The sequence below is a fragment of the Protopterus annectens genome, chromosome 15.part0 (assembly GCF_019279795.1).
Source record: "Protopterus annectens isolate FY-2018-M chromosome 15.part0, PAN1.0, whole genome shotgun sequence".
NCBI classification, from domain to species: domain Eukaryota; kingdom Metazoa; phylum Chordata; order Ceratodontiformes; family Protopteridae; genus Protopterus; species Protopterus annectens.
In genome coordinates this window covers 676,353,514-676,371,665 of record NC_056749.1, presented here as the reverse complement: position 1 = coordinate 676,371,665, position 18,152 = coordinate 676,353,514, and the positions used below count along the sequence as shown (strand labels likewise).

At 39.4% G+C, this 18,152-nt stretch overlaps 1 protein-coding gene across 1 annotated transcript in view; it reads right to left on the bottom strand.

The window, feature by feature from the left end:
* MCF2 (MCF.2 cell line derived transforming sequence) overlaps positions 1 to 18,152 on the bottom strand; it is a 1,891,050-nt gene that overhangs the window by 790,903 nt on the left and 1,081,995 nt on the right. The window lies entirely within an intron of this gene.

Below are 18,152 nucleotides of genomic sequence, written 5' to 3'. Positions count from 1 at the left end.
GGAAAATGTCCGGGCGACCGGACCTTTTCCGTTAGTATATTGAGGGATTTACAACGGGCACGCTGGTTGGGCTGGCCAATCAGCGTGCACGTTTTAGAGTAGGCATTGTATAATATTTTTTTTAATCTGTTATACCCCCAAATGGCCTGAAAGGGGGTTGCAATGAAGAGCAGGGTTTTGTTTTAGAGTCAATGTCATTTTAGAGGGACAGAGAAAAATCCCTACAATGAGGGGATCATTTGCCATTGTTTCCTCTCCCATCAGTTTACAGCAGTACTGTGACTGTCATCATTAATCCACACTTTTAATTATTTTGCTTACTGTGGTTTTCAGCATTGGCCATCACTGATATAGCATTTTAAGGAATGTTTGAATGGCAGGCTTGAAAATGTAGCTAGTTCTTTTCAAAATAACAACTGTAGTTCAGTGTTCAAGTGTAACAACTCTGACTACTGTGAAGTCATTCTAGCCTATACCGCCTTTTTGCGTAATTCCAGTTCACACCCATAACTCTTTATGGCATCCAGATCTTTTTTGGGTCTGGCGTGATTTACGGAGAGACTTACCAGCTAATAATAGGCAACTTTAGAAAGTGCACGAAATTATTAACAAAATTATACTAAGACTGTTACTGTAGGATATATTATAGTAGGAAAATCAATCACCCTCCGTTACTTAATATTTATGGTTTCATATTTATGTTTATAGTTTCATACTTATGTTTATAGTTTCATACCGGTGAGCCCCACATGTTATTGGGGGGTATAGTGTGATAAACCATGCTAGAAGACAGAAATATTCATTGTGAATGTAATTTTATATCACACTATGCATCATATGTTTCTAGTTGTTGGTTAGTAATTATGAAAATAAACAATATCTCCATATGTACTTAATGGGTCTACTTTGATTCACTGAAACTAATTTCACTGAATTTCAATTCACCCTCACAAAAACACTGAAAGCTCAAATCACTGAAAACTCATTTCACTGAATGTAAGTACTGCTGGGCAAATAAAACGTATATGCCCTTTTCCCCACTGTAATGCAATCCTGGAGTTAGTATATGTAGTTGGAGGGTATGGGGGTAACAGCCCCCACACTGAGGGTTGTGGGGGGCATAGCTCCTCACCTACTTAGCTTTTATATTTATGAATCTCATTTCACTGAAAGATAACAATATAAAACCAAAAGTAGGTAGGTGGTACACCCCCCACACCCCCCAATGTCCAGTAAGTACATATATTAACTCCAGGATCGCACTACAGTGGAGAGAAGGGCATATACATTTTATTTGCCCAACAGTACTTACATTCAGTGAAATGTGATTCAGTGAAATGAGTTTTCAGTGATATGAGCTTTCAGCGATTTGATGTGAGTGTTTTGAAATTCAGTGAAATGAGTTTTCAGTGAATCAAAGTAGACCTATACTTAATACTTAAAAAAACAAGTGACTTACAAACTGTTGCATGCCATCAGATGAAACCTAAGATGTTGTTGATGAAAACTGTTATTCAAATTGCACTGTAATTTGCCAGTCTTTAGAAATATATAGTGTTATTTATTCTGCTAATTATACAATTAAGCATATATTTTCATATATCTGTAAACATCTCAATAAATATGCACTCACAGAGGAATTTCTTGTTATGTGGAAGCCTATGTCTAGCACTAGTAAGACTTTCGGCTTTTCCCGGTTAGGGGCTGCCACAGAGGAACACTGGTCCGCTCATGATTGGCAGTAGATTTTTATTGTGCCGAGTTGCCAGCTCAACGCCCAACCTTCAAAGAAGGCACACCCATTTACGCTCGCACCTACCTGCATGTCTTTAATGTCACTCGACCACGGGAAGGACATGCAGACTCCACACAAAAGGCACTCCAGCTGAGAATTGAATGGATTTCACAGAATTTTTCTTGCTGTGAGGCGACAATGCTAACCGCTGCACTACCACGGCTATGTGGAAGCTTATGTCTGGTTAACAAAAATCTTCTAACAATATGTCTAGGTTATACAGTTCCCAATGATATATTTCTTGTTGATAGCATTTATAATTTATAACTTGATGTAGTAAGTTAGGGGAAAGTTTAGAAAAAACATAATTTTGGGTTTGTGTGCATTATAATATATTATAGTACTTATGAAAAGACCATGAATACACTGATCATTATTATCACAGCAAAGAATACTCCTTATTGATAACATTGCTATTTGTACAGCTGTAATAGCATTTTATGTTCCCAAAATATTTAGTTTATCCTTTTTAAGTTTGTCAGAAAATGATCTGGAATGCAAGATGAGCGTAGGCTGCTAGAGGTGTGATATCCCATGCTACTTAGGTGTTAATGTGTTAATGGGTATTACTCAGGCTGAGATAGTGTGTGTTGTATTCACAGTTTTTAATATGGTAGCTAGAATTAGAGTCATTAATGTTAAAATTTCTTCCCAAATTCACTGACTTGTGTCAACAAAACATTTTATGCAATGCAAAAGTGCTGTAACAAAACATAAGAAGAAACATGCACTTTTGCAGGAAGTACAGTGTAAGAAAAAGCAACATCAAATACTGACAGAAAATAAGAAGAGTAAGATGAAAATAGCTTATTTCTTTGTGGCACTCAAAGTTTGATGAAAGGGAAAGACAACTAATTTGTAAAAAGAAACTATGAAGCATGTTTACTTGCTCTCATTGTGCATTTGAAAATGAAGTCTGAAAGCCTTGCTTTTGTTCAGACTCCAGGCTACACTATTGATCTGAGGTGTGATGCTAGCAATATGTGACTAATAAGGCACATTTAAATGTCAATGTTTAAGAGACATTGTTTTCTTAATGGCTCTGTAGCTGGAATACATGACTTCATCTAAATACTCTGGCACTCCTAGTAGCCTTTGTGATGTAACAGATGATGAGGCAAATACAGGAAGAAAAGGCAAACAGAAATTAGTGCAGATATAAAACAAATGGAATTATTATTTGTTAGAAAAATATGTATTAATGTATATGTTTAGTGCTTATTAGAAGCTAAAAGGGTTAACACATTTCATTCTATTTTATGTACAGCTTAGTTTTGGATGAAACTACAAGATGCTTTTCAAACTGCAATATGCTTTCTGAAACTGCAAGATGCTCTCTGACCTAGTATTTGCTAGCACAGCAAAATTCATATTTATGCCTTTTGGAAATTTACTGAGAAGCAGGTGATTATCTGCTAGGTCAGGAAAATAATGAATAGAACAATACTGTTTTCTATAATGTTATTGAACTTGAACAATCAGCTCTGTTCGTGTTATGAGAACGTGCACAACTGCAGAAAAGATAGATACAGTTGAACAAAGACTGCTTGAAGAAATGAACTATAATCTGTACTTGCTTTGTGCTCGAATTAGCCATAGTACCTTGAATGGTAACATTGCATAGTGAGATGTTGTATCTGACCGGTGGTCATCAAGGCCACGTTGTTCTTCTTAGGAAGTTTTTTTTGTAAACTTGATATGCCAGCAGAAAATCATGGACAAACAGCTGCTATGAAATAATATTGAAAGAACTTGTGATTTATTACGTCAGCTTAGTAGGCAATGTCTTGTAAGAAATGTATAAGAATGGCTTCACTTCCTGATTCTAGTTAGACAAACTCTGTATTAGCACGTTTTTGTCTCCTTGCTGCAAGATTAAAGTGCCTTAACCTGAACCTGCCATGTGTTGATCTTTTTGAAGTTGTTTTTCCTTTGAGAGCTTGGTCCTTCGGACCGGAAACTCTCACTTCGCCTCAGGTCAGATGGGCCAGGTGGCATGAACCATACGGGGAAGAGACCACATCAGTTCTTCTGCTCTGAAAGACCTCCAACTGAATTTCCAGCCACTTTTCTGATCTGCAACTGGAGGATGAGTTAACGGTTTTCCATCGAACCAGGCGATCAATCACGGAGGCTCAGGTAAGGTGAGATTTACCTTTTTTCTCTTTTAGATCAGGGACTTGATTTGTATCATCTGTCAGGAGATTTGTCTTGTACAAGTCAGGGACAGGAAGACTGCAGTCTTGTCATAGATCAGGGAAACAGAATAGGTAAGGCAGTTATTCTAGATAAACTGTGAAAAAGAGAAATTGTGGTACCACGTGAAAATAAGAAGGGTTACGTAACATTTTAACAGTCAGAACAATATGGGAAATAAGTGCACAAAAAAGATCCCAAGATCCGCCATTAACCGAAGATGCAAAATATATGCAATTACAGCATGCCGACAATGTTAGGTACTATACAAAACGGGTTAATAAATATGAATTTGATGGCAAATTAGACAAATCCTCACTTATTAAACTTGCCGAACAGCTTAAAACCGATGCAAAAGGTCAGGTGAAAAAGCAACGTCAATTAGGCATTCCTCAGGCACACAGGTGGATTGAGGAAGCAAACCGTAGGGAACAAAAAAGTAATAATTCAAAAGCTATGTTTCTAGATAAAGAAGACAATAATTTGGTAATAGCATCAGCCCCTCCGCTTCCCTTACCAGAATATGAAGCGAGTGGACAAGCTGGTCCACCTCCGCTATACCTGGCTGTCTCCGCGAAACCAAGACTGTTTGTCAGAGATCCCGTCGAGACTAGGTCTCGAACACATAACTTAAGAGGGGATACTGAGTTATATCAAATGAACAAAAACTCACGAGTTATGAGTGAAGAAGAGATATGTCACTCATAGAAGTACCAAATCCTCAGGCAGGACAGGAAGGGCAGGACCCGACTCTCCTAGTATATAGACTGTGGACACCGAAAGACATCCGGAAAGCCACAGAGGGAATTCCCCATCCAAAAGTTAATTTTAGAAAATTCTTAGAAACTTATGGGGCATGAGGTTAAGTTATCATTTAAATGGAGAAGAAGTAGAAAAAGTAGTTAGACAAATCATAGGTCCAGATTGGCACATGATCAGTGGCAACTGGAATCCCCGTGACGCAGAACACAAGCCACTCCCACATAGCAACGCAGAACTGGATAACCGAGTGAAAGGTCTAACAGACCGAATCTCTGAGAAATGGAAGCCTAAAGCAGACTGGACTTGCATTAATCAATGCATCCAACAGGAAGGTGAAACTGTTGACAGATATTATGCTAGATTATTAGAATGTTTTAATAACCATTGTGGAATGCAGGTACCTGAAGACCAAACACATGATTCCCCGTATGAGCAGCAGCTAAAGAATGCATTTTTAAAAGGCAGTATTTTGCCTATAAGCAGCTTTATTACAAAGCACATGGTAGACCATCGTAAAAGTAGATTACAGTCACTACTTGAATATGCTAGACATGCAGAAAGGCATTTTAACAGGAAAAAGAAAGCCCAAGTATTTTCAATAGAAGATGGAGCAGAAGTTTATGTAGTACAGTCCGGGAAAAATGGCAAGAAAAATGCCCAAGGAAACAAACAATCTGATGAGCGATCAGAGGAGTTTGAAGAGAGAAAGAAAAGGGGTGAATGTTTTAAGTGCGGAAAAAAAGGACATTTAGCAAGGGATTGCAAGCAAAACAAGAAGGTAGCCATAGAAGGTAAGGAGGGTGAGGCCTGACTATATGATAGTCAAGAATCACTAGAAGGGAGTAACCGAGAAAAGACAAATGCAAATGTGGTAGAGGGAGTAGAGAATGTGATAGAAGAAATAGAGGAAGTGCAAGAAATCGCAGATAGTGAAGAAAATGAAATTTTGGACTTAGCATTATTGAGCCTAGAGCTCTATTTAGCACACACAGAACCGGAAGTTACACTTCTGGTAGAGGGGAGGGAAGTTAAATTTCTGTGTGACTCAGGGGCTTCACGGACCATGATACATCCTTCCAAACTACCAGAAAATTCAGAATCATTTGATTACATATTAGTGAAAGCAGCTAATGGACAGCTGTATTGGGAGCCACTCTCCCATAACATAGCAATAACTGACCCTGTTTCAGGGATGACCCAGAAAAGCAAAATTGTTGTTTCTGCAAAATGCCCGGTAAACCTTTTGGGCAGAGATCTTATGCAGATATTTGGCATAGCAGTAGTTCCGCCTATGCAGGGTATGGAAGCACAGCGACAAATGGATAGTTTTATGGTGCGACTGGAGGGCGAAACATTTTATTGGTACAGCCAGGACTTGGTCACAACTGGTCTAGGGGCAGTAACCAAAGAACTGATGAACGTAGCCATCAGTAAGTCCCCCTCCCTTGACAATGATAAACAGCATTTGTTACACTGTACTCTGTATTACTGTAGCACACCAGGACCTGATAAGGAATATGAGCAAGAACTGTTTAAAAACCATGCAAACAGATTAGTATTACGTAATCTGTACTGGGACACAGAAGGGAACAGTGTAGTTAGCTGTTCATTGCCCCAGGAACTCTTTTCACTCTATAAATCTAATCGATTACCACATGTTAGTTTGACTAAGGACAAGAATGTGAAATGGGCAGACCTAGGAGAAAAAGTCACAAAGTGGGAAAAACAGACGGAGTTAGAATTGTCAGAACAGGGAGTACAGAAGCATAGATTAAATTGGATAACACAGACACACCCAGCTGTACACTTGCAGTCTAGCGAGGACAGCTGATTAGCACTCTTACTAGAAGAGGAAGAAAATGCCTTACAGAGCATACCAGAAACTCTCTGGTCAACAGGGAAATCAGATGTAGGACTAATTCGTACAGCAGGACCAGTTACTATCATGCCAAAATCAGCATTTAGACCACAAAAGAGACAGTATCCCTTAAGGAAAGATGCAGAAGTAGGAATCAAACCTATAATAGCAGCTTTACTTAAGGAAGTAGTACTGGTAGAATCTCCCGATTCACCATGTAACACACCCTTATTTCCTGTCAGGAAAGCAAATAGAGAATGGCGTATGGTCCAAGATTTACAAGCTGTAAATGACGCAGTAATACCTAGAGCACCTACGGTGCCAGATCCACACACCCTATTGAATGATTTGAAGCCTCAACAAAAGTATTTTTCTGTGGTAGATATTAGCAATGCGTTCTTTTCGATACCGATACACCCTGACAGCCAATATTGGTTTGCATTCACATTTCAGGGGGAAAGGTATACATACACGCGACTACCACAGGGGTATTGTGAAAGTCCAACAATATTCTTACAAGAGATGGCAAGCAACTTGGTGGGATTTAGCCCATCGAGAGGCAGTCAGATTTTACTTTATGTAGACGACATCCTGCTGGCAGCCCCCACCCAGCAAGAATGCAGAGAAGATACCATAGCATTACTACAATTTGTAGCCACTCAAGGACATAAAGTAAACAAAAACAAGTTGCAGCTTTGGAGAAAGCAGGTTAAATACCTGGGATATGTAATATCCAAAGAAGGCAGAACATTAGATGAAGATAGGAAAATAGCAATTTTACAAGCACCCAAACCAACTACCAAGAAGGAAATGATGTCCTTCCTGGGTACGACTAATTTCTGTCGGAGTTGGATTCCAAACTATGCCCTAGAGTCTGCTCCACTGACCAACTTGATATACAAGAAGCCTATGGCAGCACAAGATTTATTACAATGGACACCAGAAGCAGAATCAGCTTTCTGCAAACTAAAACAATTGATAGCATCCTCATTAGTTTTAGGATTACCAAACTATCATAAACATTTTTTCCAAACTGTAGATTGTAAGCAAGGTTAGATGACATCAGTGTTAACACATAAACATGGGGACAAGCAATGCCCCATAGCTTACTAATCATCACAGCTGGACCCAGTGGCGCGATCCCTGCCCCACTGTGTACAAGCAGTAGTCGCAGCTGCAATGGCAGTACAGGCTTCGGCCTCAGTAGTGTTGTTCCACCCTCTCACATTGAGAGTGCCTCATGCAGTCGCGATTATTTTACTGCAAGAAAAAGTAGCATATCTTTCTCCTGCTAGACATCTTTCCTGTATGACAATACTGTTGAGCCAACCTCATATGACAATTGAACGATGTACAACTTTGAATCCATCTACCTTGCACACCACACAGCTGCCTGCAGGAGATTGAGCAAAAGACACTGCCTAGAAAAGATCTAACGGATGTTCCCTTGGATGATGCCGAGGTGACATATTACATGGACGGCTCATGCAGAAGGGGTCCTACAGGGCAGAACCTAGTGGGGTATGCAGTAGTTTCTGATACTGAAACTTTCGAAGCAAAGTCTTTACCATACAACTTATCTGCACAAGCAGCAGAATTGATTGCCTTGACAAGGGCATGTACCTTGGCAAAGGGTAAATGTGTAAACATTTTTACTGACAGCCAGTACGCTTTTTCTACTGTGCATATTTTTGCGCAACAGTGGAAGAATAGAGGAATGATAACATCTACTGTTAAACCGATTAATCATGCGCAGTTTATTTTAGATTTGTTAGAATCTATTCAGTTACCTCAGAAAGTAGCTATTTGTAAATGTGTAGCTCATACCAAGCAACAGGATAGGATTTCAAAAGGTAATGCGAGTGCTGATACAGCTGCAAAGCAGGCAGCTTCAGCTTCAGAAATGTTTCTTTTGAGTGAGGAATTACAACCTTCTGAGATTTTAGATTTAGAAATGTTAAAAACAATGCAGACACTTACTACGAAAGTAGAAAAACAGAAATGGATAAAACGAGGAGCAATTCTTGAGAAAGGGCTGTACATCTCCAAAGAAGGAAAACTGATATTGCCATCTAATTTGTTTAGATATGCAGCTTTGTTGAGCCATGGGCAGTGCCATGTCTCAGCAGGGGGGATGGTACAGTTAGTGAATCGAGTGTTCACAGCATATGGATTTACAAACTACACAAAAACTTTTGTGCGGCATGCCATGTTTGTAACAAGCATCATGCACAAGGGGCATTGAAGCCTAAACAAGGGAGTTTTCCTGCACCACCGTACCCGTTCCATACTATCTGTATGGATTTCATAGAACTGAACAAATGCGAAAATAAGAAGTATTGTCTTGTCATTATAGATATGTTTTCCAAATGGGTGGAAGCTTTTCCGACCAAAAATCCAGATGCAGCTACTGTTGCAAAAGTCCTTGTTAAAGAAATTATTCCTAGATTTGGCATACCGGAAAAGATCTACAGTGACAATGGCACACACTTTGTAAATCAAACTATACAACAGTTGAGCCGATATTTCGGAATTTTCTTAAAGAACCATTGTGCATACCATCCACAATCCGCAGGACTAGTAGAAAGGCATAATGGGATTTTGAAAAATAAACTTAGGAAATTAATTAGTGAGACACAAAAGAACTGGGTGCACTGCCTGCCTCTGGCATTGTTGAGCATGAGAACCGTTCCGAATGTAAAGGGGTTAACTCCTTTTGAAAAATTATTTGGGAGGGCATACTATATACCGCAGTGGAAACCTCTCATGCCTGCAGACCAGGAGGCCAACAGTTCACTCGCAGAATATATGAGATGACTTTTAAGTAATAAACAACTTTTGCAGTTAAATTCTGTTTCAGATAAAGAACAAACAAGACCATCGGAAGCAGCAGTAGTCCCAGGCACGTGGGTCTGGGTGAAAGTCATCAAGTGAAAAAATTGGACATCACCGAAGTGGGAAGGGCCATACCAAGTGCTACTGTCAACACCCACTGCAGTCAAGATCGCAGAGCGAGTGTCCTGGATTCATCTGACACACTGTAAATTGGTTAAAAACTTTGAACTGGACAAAAAACTTGTTACTGTTACACAAGAACAAAATGACCAGATACGGAGCAAATAGAAATACAGAACAACCTCAGAAGCATTGCATGATCATTCTGTTAACTATACTGATAACACTGATCTTTTTGCTGTAGCCTTTCCTTTTTCCAGCCACACGAGCTGAACTGAATAAACGAGATGTGTTACTCATAGACTGGCATCCGAACTTTAACACTTACCAAGCAATTAAATATGTGTATGCTGAAACTTTTAATGTTTCGAATTGCTGGATTTGCACAGCTATACCAACAGCATACGGGGGATTGTTGATGACTGCTGTCCCCCTAGGGGTCAATGAGACCTGGGAAATTTTGATTTTTGATACTACAACTGTAAAATCGCAAGACAAAATAGCATTGTACCTGCCTTTTACACAAAAGGGAATTGTATGTTTTTACAAAAATGATACTGTTCAGGTGGGTTGGAGCAATTGTAATGTGACTGTCCCTTACAAATGTTATACCAAAGCTAATAATGCTGTTACATTTGTGATACAAACTATGACTCATATTTAGAATCAATGCACAAAACGGCTGATGAAGTACAACATAATCCTGTTCTTTTTAAGCAACTATCTATCATTGATAAGAAAATGTTTCATGCAGGGCAAGTATATATTAATACTAAAGTAGAGAATTGTTATTTTGTGTGTGGGAAAAAGGCATACAAATGGTTACCTGAGAATTGGTCCGGCAGTTGTTTTTTGGGTTACCTGGTTCCGGCCATATGACACACTGCAGTTTTGCCTCAGGGAAGAATTCAAAATGTCAGAGAGGTCACCAAGAAACCTGGAAATCCAATCAAGAGACCTGAGAATCCAATGGGACGAATTGAAGCAGGCTGGAGAAACCATAACTCCGTGAAAAACAAAGATAAACTGACACACATGGACTTGAGTGACACTATTATATCGTGGGCAGGTATAGCCCCTGCATATGGCGCAGTGAAATCAATTTGGGAGCTGAGAAAACTGTCCAAACTTCTCAAAGTAATGAGCAATGCAACTTTTTCTGCTCTCAAATTAGTAACTGATGAACTAAACGCTATGAGAACTGTGGTGCTTCAAAACCGCATGGCTCTCGACTTCACCCTAGCGGCGAAAGGTGGTACGTGTGCTTTAATAAAAGAGGAGTGCTGTTCATATATTCCTGACAACCAGCATGAGATAAACAACCATCTTGAGGTCATTCAGCAAGTGTCGGCCATGACCAAACCAGGCCCAAACCCACTGACGGATTTTTTCCAGAATTTGTTTGGGGGGTGGGGTAGCATCCTAATGAACATCCTGATTGCCATTTGTGTGGGGTTACTCCTATTAGGAGTGTGTGTTTGTTGTGGTATTCCCTGCATGAATAGATTAATTAAAGATTTTATAGACATGTCAGTTTCTGAGACTTTGTATCAAAGTACTGAAATTGAAGAACTGTTGCAAAATGAAACACTTTCATAAGTTTAAACTGAATGACTCTCTTAACTGCAAATTCTGAACAGAAAGAGGTTAAGAGAAGAAGCAAACTGTTTATGCTTTTGAAAATAGAATAAAAAGTATTAACAGGGGGGAAATGTTAGAAAAATATGTATTAATGTATATGTTTAGTGCTTATTAGAAGCTAAAAGGGTTAACACATTTCATTCTATTTTATGTACAGCTTAGTTTTGGATGAAACTACAAGATGCTTTTCAAACTGCAATATGCTTTCTGAAACTGCAAGATGCTCTCTGACCTAGTATTTGCTAGCACAGCAAAATTCATGTTTATGCCTTTTGGAAATTTACTGAGAAGCAGGTGATTATCTGCTAAGTCAGGAAAATAATGAATAGAACAATACTGTTTTCTATAATGTTATTGGACTTGAACAATCAGCTCTGTTCGTGTTATGAGAACATGCACAGCTGCAGAAAAGATAGATATAGTTGAACAAAGACTGCTTGAAGAAATGAACTATAATCTGTACTTGCTTTGTGCTCGAATTAGCCATAGTACCTTGAATGGTAACATTGCATAGTAAGAAGTTGTATCTGGCCGGTGGTCATCAAGGCCACGTTGTTCTTCTTAGGAAGTTTTTTTTGTAAACTTGATATGCCAGCAGAAAATCATGGACAAACAGCTGCTATGAAATAATATTGAAAGAACTTGTGATTTATTATGAAGGCAATGTCTTGTAAGAAATGTATAAGAATGGCTTCACTTCCTGATTCGAGTTAGACAAACTCTGTATTAGCACATTTTTGTCTCCTTGCTGCAAGATTAAAGTGCCTTAACCTGAACTTGCTGTGCGTTGATCTTTTTGAAGTTGTTTTTCCTTTGACATTATTAAAGGATGTTTTTTTTCTGCATGTGGCATGTTAATGTTGGATTATAAGGAAGGAAAATCACTTAATGGAAAGATAAACATGACACTTGTGTGGAGTTCTCTTTTAATGTCTTGGCTGCTTCAGTCCTAGAAAACAACCATCACACAGGATTACCAAGTCCACAGCTTTATGACAGGACTGGTAACTCAGAGAGTCAGCCAGTCCATTTATTCAGCCTAAAAGTAGACAGCTGTTAAGGGTGATGCCTATCTGTGACCAGGAGTGACCTTACTTCAACTGGTGCCCTAGGCAAAAGGGCTAAATGGGGCCCCCCACCACACCACCTGGTGCCCCCATCCTGGTCTACCTACACCACATAAATACTGGAAAAGCTCCCCTTCCAGAGCGGTGCCCTAAGCGGCCGCCTAATTGGCCTATGCCTAAGGCCGGCTATGTCTGTGACTCAGTGCAGACATTTACCATCTCTGTAGAGGGGCATCAGAATGTGCCACTTTGTTTGTTCAGATGTCTGACACATTTTCATACAGCACTTTTTTGAAAAAGTGTTGAGCTGGTGAACTATTTCAAATGCGCTCAATGTCAAGAGGCAGAAGTCTGAATATTGTTATGCACAGTAAGTGGATTAGGGAACAAGTGTGTGTGAGTGTGCGTGTACATTTTAGAGTTAGTGTAAGGGTTAGGTTAGGCAATAGATTTAAGTGCATATGTGTGTGTGTGTGTGTGTGTGTGGGTTACAGTTATAGATGTAGTAGGTTAGGTGTAAGACAAAGCTGTGTGTGTGTGTGTGTGTGTGTGTGTGTGTGTGTGTGTGTGTGTGTGTGTGTGTACTGTTTCCAAATACACGTTTGGTAAAGGGATAGATTTAGCGGTTTCTGTGTGCACATGCATGAATGATTTGCTGCTTGGTTGAGATTATTAGGCCTGATTCCTTCATCAGAGTAATGGTGGATGCTGTTGTGTGTATGTGTAGGTGTGTACACACTAATGTTTCCAAGTATAGGTTTGGTAAAGGAATAGATTTAGTGGTTTCTGTGTAATGTGCGTGACTGTGCTGTTTGGTTGAAGTAAGTGGTGGATGTTGTTGCTGTTGTGTGTGTGTTTGCATGTGTGTGTGTGTGTGTGTGTGTGTGTGTGTGTGTGTGTGTGTGTGTGTGAATGTGCTGTTTGGTTGAGGTTAGTGGTGGATATTGTTGCTGTTGTGTGTGTGTGTGTGTGTGTGTGTGTGTGTGTGTGTGTGTGTGTGTGTGTGTGTGTGTGTGTGTACACTTTACATTAGGGTAAGGGTTAGGTAAGGGGAAGGTGTTATCTTGTGTGTGTTTGTAGTGTGTGTGTGTGTGTGTGTGTGCATGTGCCTGAATGTCTTGACTAGGGATACTGTTAGGGAAAGTTTTTCATAAGTGGATGTGTAGGGTTATGTTTAGGATTAGCATGCATAAGTAAGTCAGTCAGAGGGGTTGGTGAAAACAACTCTTGTCAAATCTTTAGTAGTATACATATACGAGTGCCAGAATTAAATGTTATGGATACCAGATGTTGCATTACTGATTTGGTCTGCATTTTCAGTTGTCTGTGATATTTTCCAAACAAATAAATTCATTAATCAGGTTTCTGCTGCCTCACATCCATGGGCAATAGAAAGTTAACTCCACAGTTCTTATTTTTGATGCAAATGTTTAATAATGTCTCAGTTTTTGAATTTTCACATTTTTGTTTCATTTGTATGATAGACTTTTCACAAGTCCTGCCCCAACTCCTATCCTACATCTTAATCTAGAAAAAAAAAAACTTTCTGCAGTACTGCCACTATTCAAACAAGGTGTGTCTGAAGTTAAAGTAGGGTTTTAGGTAGGCAATCTTAAAAGGAAATGGTTTCATTTCAAGACTGGTTACTGTTTCGATCTCTCTTTTATTTTTCAAGTAAGCATTGTCATTGAAGTGTCAGCACTGACTGTCTGTGTTTTGATGTATGTATGTTTACAATGGTTTACTATGGTTTGTGCAAATGACATTCTGTCGGCAGCACTGCTGCTGAAAATCAGAATGTCGTGCACAAAACATAAATGGATGTGTTCGTCAACACACATGCGAATGCTGTAGTGCATTTGCATAAGTGTATTTGACTATCCGCATGGAGATCACGGTACAGTGGGGATTGGAAATTCATCCATATCCCCACTGTAGTGCAATCTCAGAGTTAGAATATATTAGTGGGGGGTTGTGGGGGGTGCAGGGGGGCGTGATTTGTCATATAGGAGTCTGATTTACATCAGCTCCTATATGGCTATCACGTGATGGTTTCGGCCACAATGTCGACTCAAATGCGTCAATCATTTGGGTCGACATTTTGGCAGGTCGGAATGTGTGTTTTTGGGTTTACTATTCGTTGTTTCGAATGGCAAATGTTTTGCCGTTCGAACAAACAATAGTAAACAGTGTACAACTGCATATACATACACATGTATGTATGTCCATATATCCTTTACATTGCAGTCATAAAACACATAACCCCAAAATACCCCAGCCCACCTAAAACAGGCCTTAATAAAACAACTAAAGAATGCATTTCCCATGCAAGTCATTACTAAAAATTGCTTTACACATAAAATACATATGAAGACTCCAAAATAAAAATATTCACTTTAATCAACCCCTAGAAATGCAATTAATTAAAATTAACATAAAATAATGCAATGTACTAATTAGTCTTTATATCTACATCCCTCCCTCCCTTTATGTATGTGTGCACATTGAATACATAAAGTTCATCTTTGTGGAAACACAGTTTTGGAGCATTAGATAAATGTCTGTTTTCTGCCACAACTGATGTTTAGCAGTGTAAGGAATGGACATATTTCTCTCACTTACCTGCTAACTTGTGCATACACTCTCAACCTCTTGGAGGAAGAAATCTGGACAAATATAAATATTGGGGGGGACAAAGGCAGAAAAATAGGGACAATTTTTAAATATTTCTCTTACAAAATTAGAAAGTTGATATTATGTCAGTTTTTGCATTGCCATAAATTTTCTGAAGAGTATGAAGTCTGAAAATCTATACCTGTTGCTCAGGCTGCTGCACAGACACTGACCTACTGCTAGCATTGCCAGCTTTCTTTGTGGCTAAAACTGGACTAAGGTCACGCCCCTCGCATCACCCGTAACCCCACCCTTTCCCACCCCCTCTCCCACATATGATCCACCCATTTTGTGATGTAACAGTGACGTCAGCTGATGGGAACACCCTCTTTTTCTGTTCCGGATGCCTGCTTTCAGCCGATTTACTATGCTTTTCTGTTATAGGCCATTTACTATAAGGCCGTTAACAAAGGGTGTCCAATCCTACTGTGTAATGCTACTATTATCCAAATGGTAGTCTGACCAAGAGCAAGGCTATTTAGGAGTGGCCTGTACAGTGTTACCATATAGCTATGCAAGTAGTCTAAGAGCTTAAATATGTCTCACAAATATCAGGCACAAAGATTGGTTTAAATATATTTAATAATAAAAGAACAAGACAATACTCAGTAAGTCAACACAGTAACTTCAGAGTTCAAAATCACAGGAAATACTTAAAACAACATTGCAGGACAGTCTCAAATAAATAAAGAAAACATCAAAGCTATTCTTTACTATATTCCTATCTGAATCTAAAATAGCTCACATCCTTAACACTCAAGGTTACACTCACAGACCTCATCATTTACTCCTGCTATCAACTGCAGGGATTAGGCAGCGCCTAATGTTCATCAGGCCAGGCAGTGCAACAGCAAAAAGGGTCCCAAGACAAGTTATGGAACTCAAAGTGAGCAGAGTTCTCAAATCCCTACTGCCAGAATCAGGGGACGGGACAAATCCAGAAAAAATAGGGACATTTTTAAAAGTATTGGTACTGTTAACTTGCGAAGTTGACAGAATCAGTGAAGGTGAATTAGCATGTATTTTCTGAAGTAAGATTAGTCTACAACACTAATTATTATTTACTAAGTGCTATCTACCTTTTCTTCTTCCAAAATGACCAGTTTTATTTGGGATTAGGGGAAGCAACATTCTGAGCCAAAATTAGGAACAGCTCAGAGGTATGAAACCAAGTGCAATTACTATAAAGTAGACAAAATTACTGGAGCAGGCATAGCTCTTTAGTGTAAATCATTCTGAGTCTTAATAGTCAACAATCCACATTGAAAGGGTCTGTCACACATACAGTGCTGAGACTTTTTTGACCGATACCCACGGTAAATAATACAAAATCTTATTAATTCAGCTAAACAACAACAATCTAAGATTTTTCATGAAACTTTATGATTTAGTTATGAAAACTCTTTCTTCAGTTTACTTGGTCAGAATTGCAAAGTGCACAGTGCACCAGCACTACCCCAGTAAACAATTTTAGAGAAATAAAATAAACATGTACTTAGAATTGTCTGACACATTTGTAAAACAATAACAGCAAGTGCACTGCCCTGCTCAGAAAAACGGTGTTGCTTACAGGCTTAGAAAACGGAGCTGCTTACATGCAAAAATGGACCCTGCTTGCCTTCAGAAAAATCAAGGAGAGTGATTGTTTGGTGTCTATTGCTGGAAGAGGATTGCTGTCAAAGAAAGTATGTTGTTAGGTATCATTTCAGCAAACACAGTGTGAAATGTGTAATGTGTCTAACATTCTGCAAGGCCTTGTCCAGTATTAACTATCCAGTTTAAATGTCTCCTCCACTTTCAAGCCTGCCTACTCTTGTGCTTCACTGCTGTCTATTACCATCAACATTGTTATGACCCAGATTTTCAACTAGTCTCTGCTATGTGGTCAGGAAAAACCCACTTCAAAAGAAAACAGGCCCTGCGTGCCTTCAGAAAACGGGCCCTGCATGCCTTCAGAAAACAGGCCCTGTGTGCCTTCAGAAAATGGACCCTGCTTCCATGCTTTCACAAGCTTGGAAAACGGAGCTGCTTACATGCAAAAACGGGCCCTGCTTGCCTTCAGAAAACAGACCCTGCTTCCATGCTTTTACAAGCTTAGAAAATGGAGCTGCTTACATACAAAAATGGACCCTCTTTGCCTTCAGAAAATGTAACTGCTTTCATGCTTTTACAGGCTTAGAAAACGGAGCTGCTTACATGCAAAAATGGACCCTGCTTGCCTTCAGAAAAAACGGAGCTGCTTACAGGCTTTATGACATGATAAAAAGAAGTTATGTACTCACCATAACATTCCATCTGAGTAGTTATACTTCATTTTCTGCAACCTGTGGGTATTCGGATCCATATCGGATCCGAACCGGCAACATTTTTCAAGCATCTGGTCCAAGCTCCAAGCTCCCCCCTTACCCATAATCCCTCACATCTCCTGCCTTCCCTCAAATCAAGTTTGCCACTATCCAAACTATCAGCAACTCAATAACAGCACTAACCTAGAACAGGTTCGGGGGAAGGAGGGCGGGACGGTTGCAGAAAATGAAGTATAACTTCTCAGATGGAACGTTATGGTGAGTACGTAACTTCTTTATCTGAAGTAGTTAACTTCATTTATCTGCAACCTGTGGGACAGAGTCCCCAGCTACCAAAACTCCTGGGAGGCCCTCATGGAAGGATATTCCTGAGCACTGCAGAGCCAAAGGATGCTCTCTCTCTAGAGATCAAATCCAACTTATAATGAAAAATAAATGTATGTGACCTTGCCCAGGTCGCTGCTGCCCAGATATCATCCAGTGAAATCCTAGACCAAAAAGCAGCAGAAGTTGCCATAGATCTGGTAGAATGAACTTTAACAGGACCAGGTGGGGACAGACCTTTATCTTTATAGACTTGCAGTATACATTGTGTAATCCATCTAGCTAAGGAGATCTTGGAAATGGCTTTGCCCAAAAAGGTCTAGAAAAGGATATGAATAACTGGTCAGACTTACAAAATTGTTTAGTCCTATGTAAATAGAAACAAAGCTGTCTATGAACATCTAGCAAATGCAGCTTATATTCACCCTTGTTCTGAAAGTTTGGAAAGAAAACAGGCATATTAATCATCTGGTTAATATTTGATTCAGAGGCAACTTTCAGTAAGAAAGAAGGGATCGTGCGGAGCAAAACCCTGTCTTTATAACAGATCAAGTAAGAGGGCACAGCAGACAAAG